Source organism: Pan troglodytes, chromosome 7 (genome assembly GCF_028858775.2).
Source record: "Pan troglodytes isolate AG18354 chromosome 7, NHGRI_mPanTro3-v2.0_pri, whole genome shotgun sequence".
Taxonomy (NCBI): Eukaryota; Metazoa; Chordata; class Mammalia; order Primates; family Hominidae; genus Pan; species Pan troglodytes.
In genome coordinates this window covers 26191398-26202841 of record NC_072405.2, presented here as the reverse complement: position 1 = coordinate 26202841, position 11444 = coordinate 26191398, and the positions used below count along the sequence as shown (strand labels likewise).

Sequence of the window (11444 nt, the reverse complement as noted above, 5' to 3'; positions counted from 1 at the left end):
CTTTGATCGCTGGAGTCAAGCACACAATGTCTATTCTAAAAGTTCTAGAATTTTTCCACAATGTCTCTCTGAGGGAGAAGCAGGAAAAAAACATTTCAGTCTCAGAGGAATCATTTTGTAGTGTACTCTTGGTCATGCCTATAGGAGTCAGGGACCTAGCCTTTGTTTTTGAGGGAGTTCTAGTTATTGGCAAAGTCATCCAAGCGCAAATATAAATTTTTAAATGTAAATTTTAAAGGTTTCATATGCCAGGTTATTGTCCCAAATGCACATGCAGAAAAATAAGTTGTGCGTGATGAACTAAATGTGGGCTAACCAATAAATTAATCAGAAAGTATGTGTAATTGTAGACAATGAATTTTTTTGTCTCTCAACCTAATGTACAGTTATTTTGAAGTGAAAGGAAACTATATCTCAGGGAATTATATTTAGATTGTCTTCCTTTTTCTAAGAAATAAAAACTGAGTTAAAAAAAGACAAAATTGAAATTCAAATGGGCAAATATATTTTTGTCAAATGTATATTTTTACATTTTCTGCTAGAGTTCAGAAATTTTGTCAGAATAGCTTGCAACCCTGAGGATTCTACTTTCAGATATTGTCATAGTGGTAGGAATCACGCATTTTCCAATTAGTTGAATTCTTCATGGAAAGATAATATTTTAAAAGTCTAAAAACTGGAGAAAAGAGGTATATATAGAGACTGGATTTAGGCATCAGGATGAAAAGATACACTGCAAATTCATCAAGAAAAAAAAAAAAAGCAGTTACATCATCACCGAGGAGTAGAATGAAAGCAAGTATCTTGTGATATCTTCCATCTTCCGTGTTCCTAAAGGCGTATTTTAAAATGTGGTTTTACTTAACACGAGCTCTTGTGTTCTTTTTTCCCCACATATTTTTATACAATATAGCTAAATTTCTTCTTCATGTGTTACGGGTAAAAAATCTGTTTTCTATTAGAATTTACGTGTATTTGGTTGAAATTGTTTTTTTAATGACATGTGACCTTCTGGGGAGATTCTTCTTTAATAAGAAAGATGTTATTATTCAGAAGCATAAAATAAATGCCAGTCCACAGTCCTTGCAAACACACAGAAAGAAAAACAAACATATTCCTTAGCAAGAACACTTTTTATTTTTTGTGGCAGAAAAAAAAATAAGAAAACATCTTTTGCACTCTTCCTGCTAGGGAACCAATTTAAAATTAGTTTGAGAATCAGAGGGGAAAAAAATCCAAACACATAGGTGAGAAAGCTCTGAAAAGATGAGTAGTGAGTAAGCGTTTCATTTTATCTTAACTAGTATGCAGGGGAGGACATAGGTTGTGTGGAACCTGAAGCTACACATTTGGGGGTATCTGCCAAATGTCTATCAGTATTACTTTTTACATGCCTCATGTAGCAGGCCTAGAGAGAGAGCAATCCAGATGTGAGCAAAAGAACAGAGAACTCTGGGAGGAAGAAACAATGGTGCAGTGACAAAATTCCTTCTGTGGCATTCGACTTTCCTGTCCAGGAGCCTCAGAGTTACAGGCAGAGTTCAATCACAGAAGCAGAGCTTCTAGGATATATAAGGGATTTGACTTAATGCAAATGTGGGAGCTGGTTAAGTACTCTTTGAAAGGCAGCTGTCTCCACGGATGATGTTGGAGGTTGAAGTACGAACTGCAGTTAAGCGAGAGAGTAGATGAGCGTAATAGAAGCAGGAGCTGGAATCTATGAGGACGGACTGAAACCTGTGTCCGTTCTTGTTGCCTCTGACCTTGGTTGATGTGGGTGTCCTACAGAAGCCAGACCCATTTGTTATGTGCTAAACGAGGCTCCAAATTATATCCAAAGGGAAGTGATACAGCTGGAGGCTTAGCCGCTATCTTAAGGCCAACGAGATACGTGACAGCATGGGGGAGCTGCAAAGATAGCTGCCACTTCCTTTCTGCCCGCCAACTGCTCCTAATGGAAAACATAAGGCAAAAGGAATTCTGGGAACTGTAGTTCGGCCTACCCAAGTTGACACATTACAAAGCACCTCACTTTTTCTTTTCTTCCTCTTTCTCTTTATCCACCTTTACCCTTATCTTTCTAGTTCATATTGTCAGAATCTTTACCAGAAAGTGTGTGTGAAGGTGGAACTATTTATTGAGCATCTATTAATTTAAACTTTCTGCTAGTTACATCAATAATGGGAATATTTAGGATAACTCACTAGTAAAATTGTTTTAGTTTTATTAATTTTAAAATGCTTCTCCATTGAAATTTCTGAGACCTACGTTATGTGCAAATAAACTTTCTAGTTTTTCAGGACTCTGCCTGAGATGACATTGAAACCAGCATTTTAGGAAGGAATTTGATTACCTCCACCTGATGAGGCTCTGCTAGTTGTATGGAATGAAGACTGTTCTTAACAACCCCTTTCCTTGATATCTACAATACACTCCGTTCTAAATATTTTAATAAAGGGCACATTTGAAGTTTAAAATGTTATCATTGTAATCAGAGCATGGAGTTTTATAAGTCCCATAAAAGGGTGCCTCCTGAACTGGGAGTCAAGTTTGGAAAATATAACCATCAGAAATTTATGCTGGTAGAATACAGTCAAGGATATAAGATCAGTTGTCTGAGTCTAGTTCCTCATGTAGCCTTAAGCAGACATGTTCCTCGCTGCAAGCTTGAGTGGACTGGAGGCGGCAAGATCTGGAATTAAACTTTCTCACGGTGACTGGGTCAAGTATCAAATAATGGACAGGTGTTCAATCTGGCAGGCACAATACAGGGTCCAGAGGGTTTGGATGAAAATTGTGCTGTAACTGATGTATTAATTGAAGAGTTCTCTGAAAAAGGTCTTCCAAAAGGAAAAGGAAAAAAGAATTGACAGTGTCCGTTTAATGTGTTTGACAACCTAATCAGCCTGATCTTGGTGGGACTGTACCTGTTGTCCTATTATATCATGCTTTTCTTGTACTTTTTTCAGCCAGTGATCTCAGGTCTCATTCTCATTTCATAGCTTTGGCGCAGTTGTGCAAGGTCACAACTCTTCTTTCTTGCTTTTTTTCTTTTTCTTTTCTTTTTTTTTTTTTTCTGACAGGGTCTTGCTCTGTCACCCAGGCTGGAGTGCAGTGGCGCGATCTCGGCTCACTGCAATCTCTGCCTCCTGGGTTCAAGTAATTCTCCTGCCTCAGCCTCCTGTGTAGCTGGTACCACAGACGCCCGCCACCACACCTGGATAATTTTTGTAGTTTTAGTAGAAACTAAAAATACATGGGGTTTTGCCATGTTGGCCAGGCTGGTCCCGAACTCCTGACCTCAGGTGATCCACCTGCCTCAGCCTCCCAAAGCGTTGGGATTACAGGCGTGAGTCACCGCACCTGGCCATAATTTTGACCTTTCCTGATGATAGTTCTTCCACCATGTTATGGCAGTACATCCATGGAATAATGTTACTCCAAGAAAATTTGGCTTTTGGAATTCCTCCACAAAATATTGGCCCTAGAGTAGTCCTTACTGCCTGATTAACTTTTGCAAGTTTCTCCTGAGGCAATGATGCTAGCCAAGTTTCCAAAAGACAGCATAGTCTACCTTTAGTAGAAAAGAGCACAGATTCTGAGCAGGATTGCCTTTGAGCCCAGCTATACCTCTTGTTAGCTGTGTGACCTCGTGCAAGTCACTTAAACCTCTGTGTCTCAGTTTCGTCATTTGTGAAATGGAGATCATTAACAGTACCTACTTATAGGGCTGTGTGGCTGAGTGAGTTGATATAATTACCATGTTTAGCACATGATAAGTATACCACATGTTACCTGCTGTTAATGTTATGTCCCTCCAGTGAGGAAATGAACACAAGACTAAATTATTGCTTGAATGGGGCCAAAGCTAAAGGCATACAAGAAGGAAAGATAAGTTTGTATTTCAAAATATGTCATTTTACAACAGAGGTCATTATTGAATTAGCCGAATAATCCCATATTTTTGCTTTTGAAATTTAACATTAGCAGCTTGAATTCTCTACAATTATGAATGTATAATTTCCACTTCTTCTGTGTGTGTGCAAATCACTTCAGCCTAACTGGCTTTTTTTTCCTTCTTTTTTCCAGTAAATCAACAGGATTACCTTTCCCTTAATAATCTTCAAAATGTCCACGTGAAGGACAGCAAGATGTTTAATGGGAAGACCAAACATCGTCAGTGCTCAAGTCCAGTAGATAACAAAGAACAGAAAGAAAACAAAACTTTGGTATTTTACTGGAATCTGAGTGAATAAACAGGGACCACAGGACAAATGGCAAACAACTGCTTGAGTTACGTAAGAAGGAAAGAAGAAATGATGAACCCAGATTTCCAATAAGAAACTGTTACACAATATGATTAATGGAGCTAACAAGTGCCTATTACACATTAGAAAATCTTCTAGAGGATTTTAAAACAAAAGGAACAACTTGTCCAGAGTGTAATTGATGCTTCCAGTTAAATTTCACAATTTTGCACCTCAGGGAATACTTTTGTTTTTCTTAGAGAGCAAATAAACTGACCATTTCACCTTGGCAATTATTAACCTGCCTTGTTTTTTATAACTAGGAAAAATTTGGCTTATCTCCATATTTTAGTTGAGATGACATATTAATTCATATCTTTGTGGGTAAAATGTTATTACCCTTAATACAAAGCAAAGTTTCAGCTGGACTTCGTTTTTACTTAATCTTCAATGGAACATTATTGAAGTTACAGTACAAAAATTCTCTGAATGAACATAATAATAAGTTGTAAAATATATATATCTTTATAAAGATATATTATTGGATCTTTCACAAAAAGTCATACAAGTGGGGAAAAAAGAAAAATATCAGAGTATTGGGATTTGTCCTTGAATCTTCTCTTTCAGCTTTCTTTCAGTTAAACCTGTGTCCACATGTTTGTTTCTGGATTGAAGCCAGAATCAACATTGTCCCTATTTCTAATCAAATAATGGAGAAATAATTACAAATTCCAAATGCAGTTACAGGATCCTGGGAAGCAGAGTGTCTGGATGGAACCTGAGCTGGGTCTCTGACTCACTTCTGACTTTAGGCAAGTTATTTAATGTCTCTGCATTTTTTACATGCTTGTAATAATGCTAATTTATTTCACAGGTATGATAGTAACCAAAACTCAGGTAACAACCATTAGCTTTTGCAAGAAGTCAGGTTGACTAGCAAGGAGTCTGCTTCTGCAACTTGGAGAAGAGATTTAGAATTATGTATCTTTTGTTACAGATATACAGATATACAAATATACAGATATACAAATAAGGTATGTTAGAATTACAAATGAGGAAAATGGAAAATTTTAGAGAACTTAAGATATTCTCAGGAATTATTCTAAAGCTAATCAAAGTAATATAATGACTTTCTAAATATATATAATTACATTTTGAAATGCTTTATTGTTTATATGCTACCAGACTAGGGGGTGCCTTTTTGATTATTGGATTATCTTAATGGTAATGAGATGAACATTTCAGGACATCAAGAGACAGAGGCCTGTCAAAAAAATTTCATTAGCCCTTTATTTTTTACTAAATCTAATGCTAAGCAATATTTATATACCTTATATAATGTATATATAATCTATAATATATACATAATTATGTATAATAATGTTATGTACATACATATACATATATACAGTGTGCGTAGGTAAAATTATATGATATATAGGTGCATCACCCAGAGCATTTTCAAAACATACTTCCATTTATGCAAGAGCCAGAATCAAACATTGGAATAAGAAAATTTCTTTTTTAAGCTCTAGGCGTTTTTTGTTGTGGTCGTTTGTTTGTTGGTTTTTTGAGATGGAGTCTCACTCTGTATAATTTCCTTTACATTTTGAATGAATTGCATGGGAGTTTGATGTAAATGATAGGTTTACAGTTTCAGTATAAAAAATTAAAAATAAAATGGACTATATGACAATTTTCACTTCAGAAGTAAAAAAACTTCGGAAACATTTTTCTTTATTGCATTTCTTGAGGGATCAACTATATTTAGCTTTGTAAGGCTTTCAGTGAGTATGGATTCTTAAGAAAAATACAAAAGCACAGTTATATTCCATTTTCAGAAAGAGGAAAAAATTGGGAAGGAAATAGCTTAAAAGGAGTCTCTAAGCTTGTGTTTATGGGTACATTTTTAACTCACTGACTTAGGTTATAGTCCTAAGCATTATAGTCCTATAGCATTTGTGAACGCTAACTTATTAAACATACTTTGTTCAATAACTTTTTCCTTCCTTTTTATTTCTTTTATATATCCTTTTACAATGCTTGCTTAAAACATACCAGTTTTGAAATGTTTACATGCTACTAATGTACTTCTGTTTTGTAATTGTTTTTAAAAATTATATATTATCTGTAGAACTTTTCATTTACACATTTAATGTCTTCATCTTTAAATTTAATGCAGCGTAATTAATTAAATTTTTTAAAATGTAGTGGGGAAGGAATTAGAATTTATAGCATTAAAATTATGTAAAATAATATAGTCCACCAAAGAACAGCCATTTGATAACAATTTTAATTTTATAATAATTAAAAGTTTTGATACTGCCTAAAGCAAAAATATTATAAAAGAAATACAACTAATTGTGCAATAAATGAACAGAATAATTTGATACAACTTTACTGTAAGCCAGATGTGCAGAAGAAATAATGGTTTACTATAATGAATGATGGAGACCAGAATTTCAAAGCAAGTTTCTTAATGCTTAGCATTTCTTCAATATTACAGAGAATGTTGGTTAGAATTACAAAGGAGGAAAATGGAAAATTTTAGAGAACTTAAGATATTCTCAGGAATTATTCTAAAGCTAATCAAAGTAATATAATGACTTTCTAAATGTATATAATTACATTTTGAAATGCTTTATTGTTTATATGCTACCAGACTAGGGGGTGCCTTTTTGATTATTGGATTATCTTAATGGTAGTGAGATGAACATTTCAGGACATCAAGAGACAGAGGCCTGTCAAAAAAAATTCATTAGCCCTTTATTTTTTACTAAATCTAATGCTAAGCAATATTTATATACCTTATATAATGTATATATAATATAATCTATAATATATACATATTATGTATAATAATGTTATGTACATACATATACATATATATACAGTGTGCATAGGTAAAATTATATGATATATAGGTGCATCACTCAGAGCATTTTCAAAACATACTTCCATTTATGCAAGAGCCAGAATCAAACATTGGAATAAGAAAATTTCTTTTTTAAGCTCTAGGTGTTTTTTGTTGTTGTCGTTTGTTTGTTTGTTTTTTGAGATGGAGTCTCACTCTGTCACCCAGGCTGGAGTGCAGTGGTGTGATCTTGGCTCACTGCAACCTCTGTCTCCCAGGTTCAAGCAATTCTCATGCCTCAACCAACACAGTAGCTGGGATTAAAGGTGTGTGCCACCACACCCGGCTAATTTCTTTGTATTTTTAGTAGAGACGGGGTTTTGCCATGTTGGCCATGCTGGTCTCAAACTCCTGACCCAAGTGATCTGCCTGCCTCAGCCTCTCAACGTGCTGGGATTACAGGCATGAGCCACCACGCCTGGCTAAGCTCTAACTTTTTAAGCTAATTTATTCACTTCTGAAATAAAGTACTTGATCCCACAAATGCATAAGAAAACTCGAATCAAATAAAAAAATTTTTCAACAAATAACATTAAAGCAAAGTCTAGAAGATACAGACATTTCATGATTTTTAATTTTTGACTCCTGAATATTATCTGGGAGTGGATTAAAATAATGAAGATTTGTTTCCTGTCACATAAAAAAAGAGGACATTATTTTTACTACTAATCCTTAGCAGTTTCATTTATCAAGGAAAAATCCTAATCAGTAATCTATTAAATACATTGGTTATTTTCAGTCAGAAGAACAATTTGAGTTGGAGTCACAAATAAATCGTATTTATGTCATGTCGTTATGCTGATTTCCCAGACTAGTGTGAATATACTTAGTGAAAGTCTCTTTTATTTCTTTAGGCAAACAATTTTCCCTCTCTGAGCCTCTAGTGTTGATGATATTTGACTGAATGATGTCACTTCCTTTAATTATATTTTGTCTGCATGTTCTAGTCTCGGGGGACAAGGCTATTTCTAAAATCTCTTTATATTTTTTAAAAAATATTTTGTTTTCCATCTTTATTTTCTTTTGCTTCCTTATAATAAAATGTTTTTGTTTCTTATTTTCTGTAACATGAAAAATACTTTATGACTGTATGTCTGTGACTATGTAATTGTTTATGTTTAAGAAATTGCCATTTGCATAAGGGCATTAATTTTTTTCCTTTATGCTACTTGAGTTTTGTGATAAATTTTAAAATTAGATAGTTAAAGACACAAGGGTACAAATTTAAAAAGCAACATAGCTATTATAATTTTGCTCAAAAAACATATTTATTGCTAACTGAAAGCATGAGTCAAACTAAAAACTTATTATGAGATAGCTATGGTAATGACCTTGGCCCAGTGAAGGAGCCAACTTTCAAATATCTTAGGTATTATATTTTCAGGTATATATTTTCTTTTGGGATTTTATAAATCCAAATATCTCTTTTAAAACCAAAATAAGCTGTTACATATTGACATGACATATTTGCAAATCACAAAAAAGTTTATGAAAAGCATAATTCATTAAGAGTAGTTATTTTTGTTGTTGCTGGAAGGGTGAAGATGGAGGGAATCTGATAAAGACATCTTATAAATTCAACAGACACAAAAGAATTTGATCTCCCATAAGCAACTGTGAAATTACAATAACAGATCCTGGGAAGTTCTACAATTCTAATTCAGGTTTACAAGTTTTCTTCTCATCTATTCAGTAGATATTTTGTCAAGTACCTGTGCTAGGTTCAATTGTGCCCCCAAAACATGTTCATTCCTAACTTTTATTAGCTGTGAATGTGATCTCATTTGCAAATAGGGTCTTTGTACATGTAACTGAGTTAAGATGAGGTCATACTAGATTAGGGCAGACCCTAATCCAATGACTGATGTCCTTATATGAAGAGGGAAATTAGACACAGAGACACACAGAGGAAAGACAGCTATGTGAAGATGGTATCAGAGAATGGAGTGATACTGCCACAAGTCAAAGGATGTCAAGAATTGCTGGCAAGCACCAAATGCTAGAAGAGGCCAGAAAGGATTTTCTCTTAGAGCCTTTGAAGGAAGTATGGCCCTGTTCTTCTTGATTTTGGACTTGTATGCTCCAGAACTGTGAGATAATAAACTCCTGTTGTTTTAGGCCACTCAGTTTATGGTAATTTGTTATGGTAGCCTCAAGAAACTAGTACAGTATCTAACTATCCACCTAGCATTAGGGCAGTATACATAACAGATGTAGCCATTCACCTCTTCGTGCTTACATTGTAGAGGGCGGTTGGAGTGGGTAGACAATAAACACATATATTATAATATTTCATTATATTTGGTGATAAGTGCTAAGGAGAAACTTAATCCATTGTAATACAGACATGAAGTGTATGGGTGATGTTTTTTGCCTGTGTCTCCACCCAAATCTCATCTTGAATTGTAGTGCTCGTAATCCCACATGTTATGGGATGGACCCAGTGGAAGGTAATTGAATCACGGGGGCAGCTACCCCCATGCTGCTGTTTTTGTGATAGTGAGTTCTCCCGAGATCTGATGGTTTTATAAGGGGCTTTTGCTTGGCTCTTCCCCTTCCTGCCATCATGTGAAGAAGGACATATTTGCTTCCCCTTCCACCATGATTGTAAGTTTCCTGGGGCCTCCCCAGTCAGGGCAAACTGTGAGTCAATTAAACCTTTTTCCTTTATTAAATTACCCAGTCTCAGGCAGATCTTTACTGGGTAAATTTATAAAATGAGAATGGAGTAAGACAATGGGGGACAGTTGTTATTTTATATGTGGTAGTCAGGGAAGGTATCTCTGGGAAGGGAATACCTGAGGAAAGACCTAAAGGATGTCATGGAGCAAACCACAGAGATTTTCAGAAGAGCATTCCAGGTAGAGAGAACAGCAAGTGCAATCGCCCTGAGAAGTCTGTGTATTTCAGCGTGTTCCAAAAATGCCAAAGAGACCAATGTAGCCAGAACAGGCAAAAATGATGGGAAAAGAGATGTGTTGAGGAGGTGGATGCTCACAGATTATGTGAAGCTTTGTCGGTGAATGACCAAATATCCCGGTTTGCCCAGGAAAGGCTCAGTATAGAACGTTGTCTCATTGTAATTCTAAAAAATTCTTTGGAATCTTCCATTGGTAGCTTGGGCCAGACAGTAGCAATAGAGGTGGTGAGAAATGATTGGATGTTGTATAAATTTTGAACGTAGAGTCTTTCCTTAGGAAAGTTACTTTGCTTCACTATTTTAGCTTCCTTTAGTAAAAAGTAAACATAATTTGTCTTCTAAAGACATTGTGAGATTTCATGTGTTGATGATGTATTAGCAATTTTGTAAACATATTTTAAATGGCACACATTAATGTATTAACATGGGAGGCAGCATTGATATAAAAACAGGTTCTTGCCAATTTGTTCTCTCTCTTATCAAGTAAGCCGCAAACAGTATATTTTGAACCTACTTTTTTTGGTATTCATTGTAGTATAAATGGTTATAATGATTTCAAGTGTGTTCTTCCTATCTAACCAATATGCATTAATTTGAAACAATGAAATTGCCATTTTTCTAAGTCAGAAATGTTCAAACATCTGCCATTTCTTATAGTTCAACCTAATACAGTAAGAAAGGATTAACCAGGCAATAAGGAAATAGGTTCAGGAGATTTGGGAGATATTCCCAGAGGATATCCCCAGAGGCTGAATGGTCCTGGAGAAATCATAAGCATCCTTGTGCTTGTTTTCTTATTTTCACTGTGAGGCTAATGAAATAAAATAAAATGGTCAATTCAAATTTGATAGTGTTTTGATAGTGTCGTTGTTGTTTGAGGTGGAGTGTCGCTCTGTCACCCAGGCTGAACTACAGTGAGACAATCTCAGCTCACTGCAACCTCCGCCTCCCAGGTTCAAGTGATTCTCATGCTTCAGCCTCCCGAGTAGCTGGGATTACAGGTGTGCACCACCACACCTGGCTAATTTTTGTATTTTTAGTAGCGATGGAGTTTTATCATGTTGGCCAGGCAGGTCTTGCACTCCTGACCTCTGGCGATCCTCCCACTTCGTCCTCCCAAAGTGCTGAGATTACAGGCGTAAGCCACCATGCCCAGCCAAAGTTTGGCCGAGTGTTTACTGATGCCCAAACACAAACACAATATGGTTTCAGATGAGTATTCCTTATTTTTCCAATCCACGTTAGACTTGGGGAAATAGCCCTTGTCCCCTTGATGGGCCCTTTAATGTAAGTAATATTGCAGCCTTGCAGAGGTACATTCTACTTGAATGGCTAGCTCATTTTTATATAATGCCCCAGGCCA

The 11444-nt window shown here is 35.6% G+C and overlaps 1 protein-coding gene across 6 annotated transcripts in view; it reads left to right on the top strand.

Annotated features, from left to right (window-relative positions):
• Positions 1-11444, top strand: part of FGL1 (fibrinogen like 1) — a 58619-nt gene that overhangs the window by 23032 nt on the left and 24143 nt on the right. The window contains exons 1-3 of one of the 6 annotated variants that reach the window (XM_001141969.8): positions 60-795; positions 4090-5059; positions 8699-8825. The gene's annotated coding sequence lies outside the window, so the exon portion shown is untranslated. Of the gene's footprint in view, positions 1-59; positions 796-1495; positions 1774-4089; positions 5060-5101; positions 5282-8698; positions 8826-11444 lie in introns of those variants that run through there. The other 5 variants (XM_054657248.2, XM_054657249.2, XM_001142133.6 and 2 more) reach the window with 5 other exon arrangements.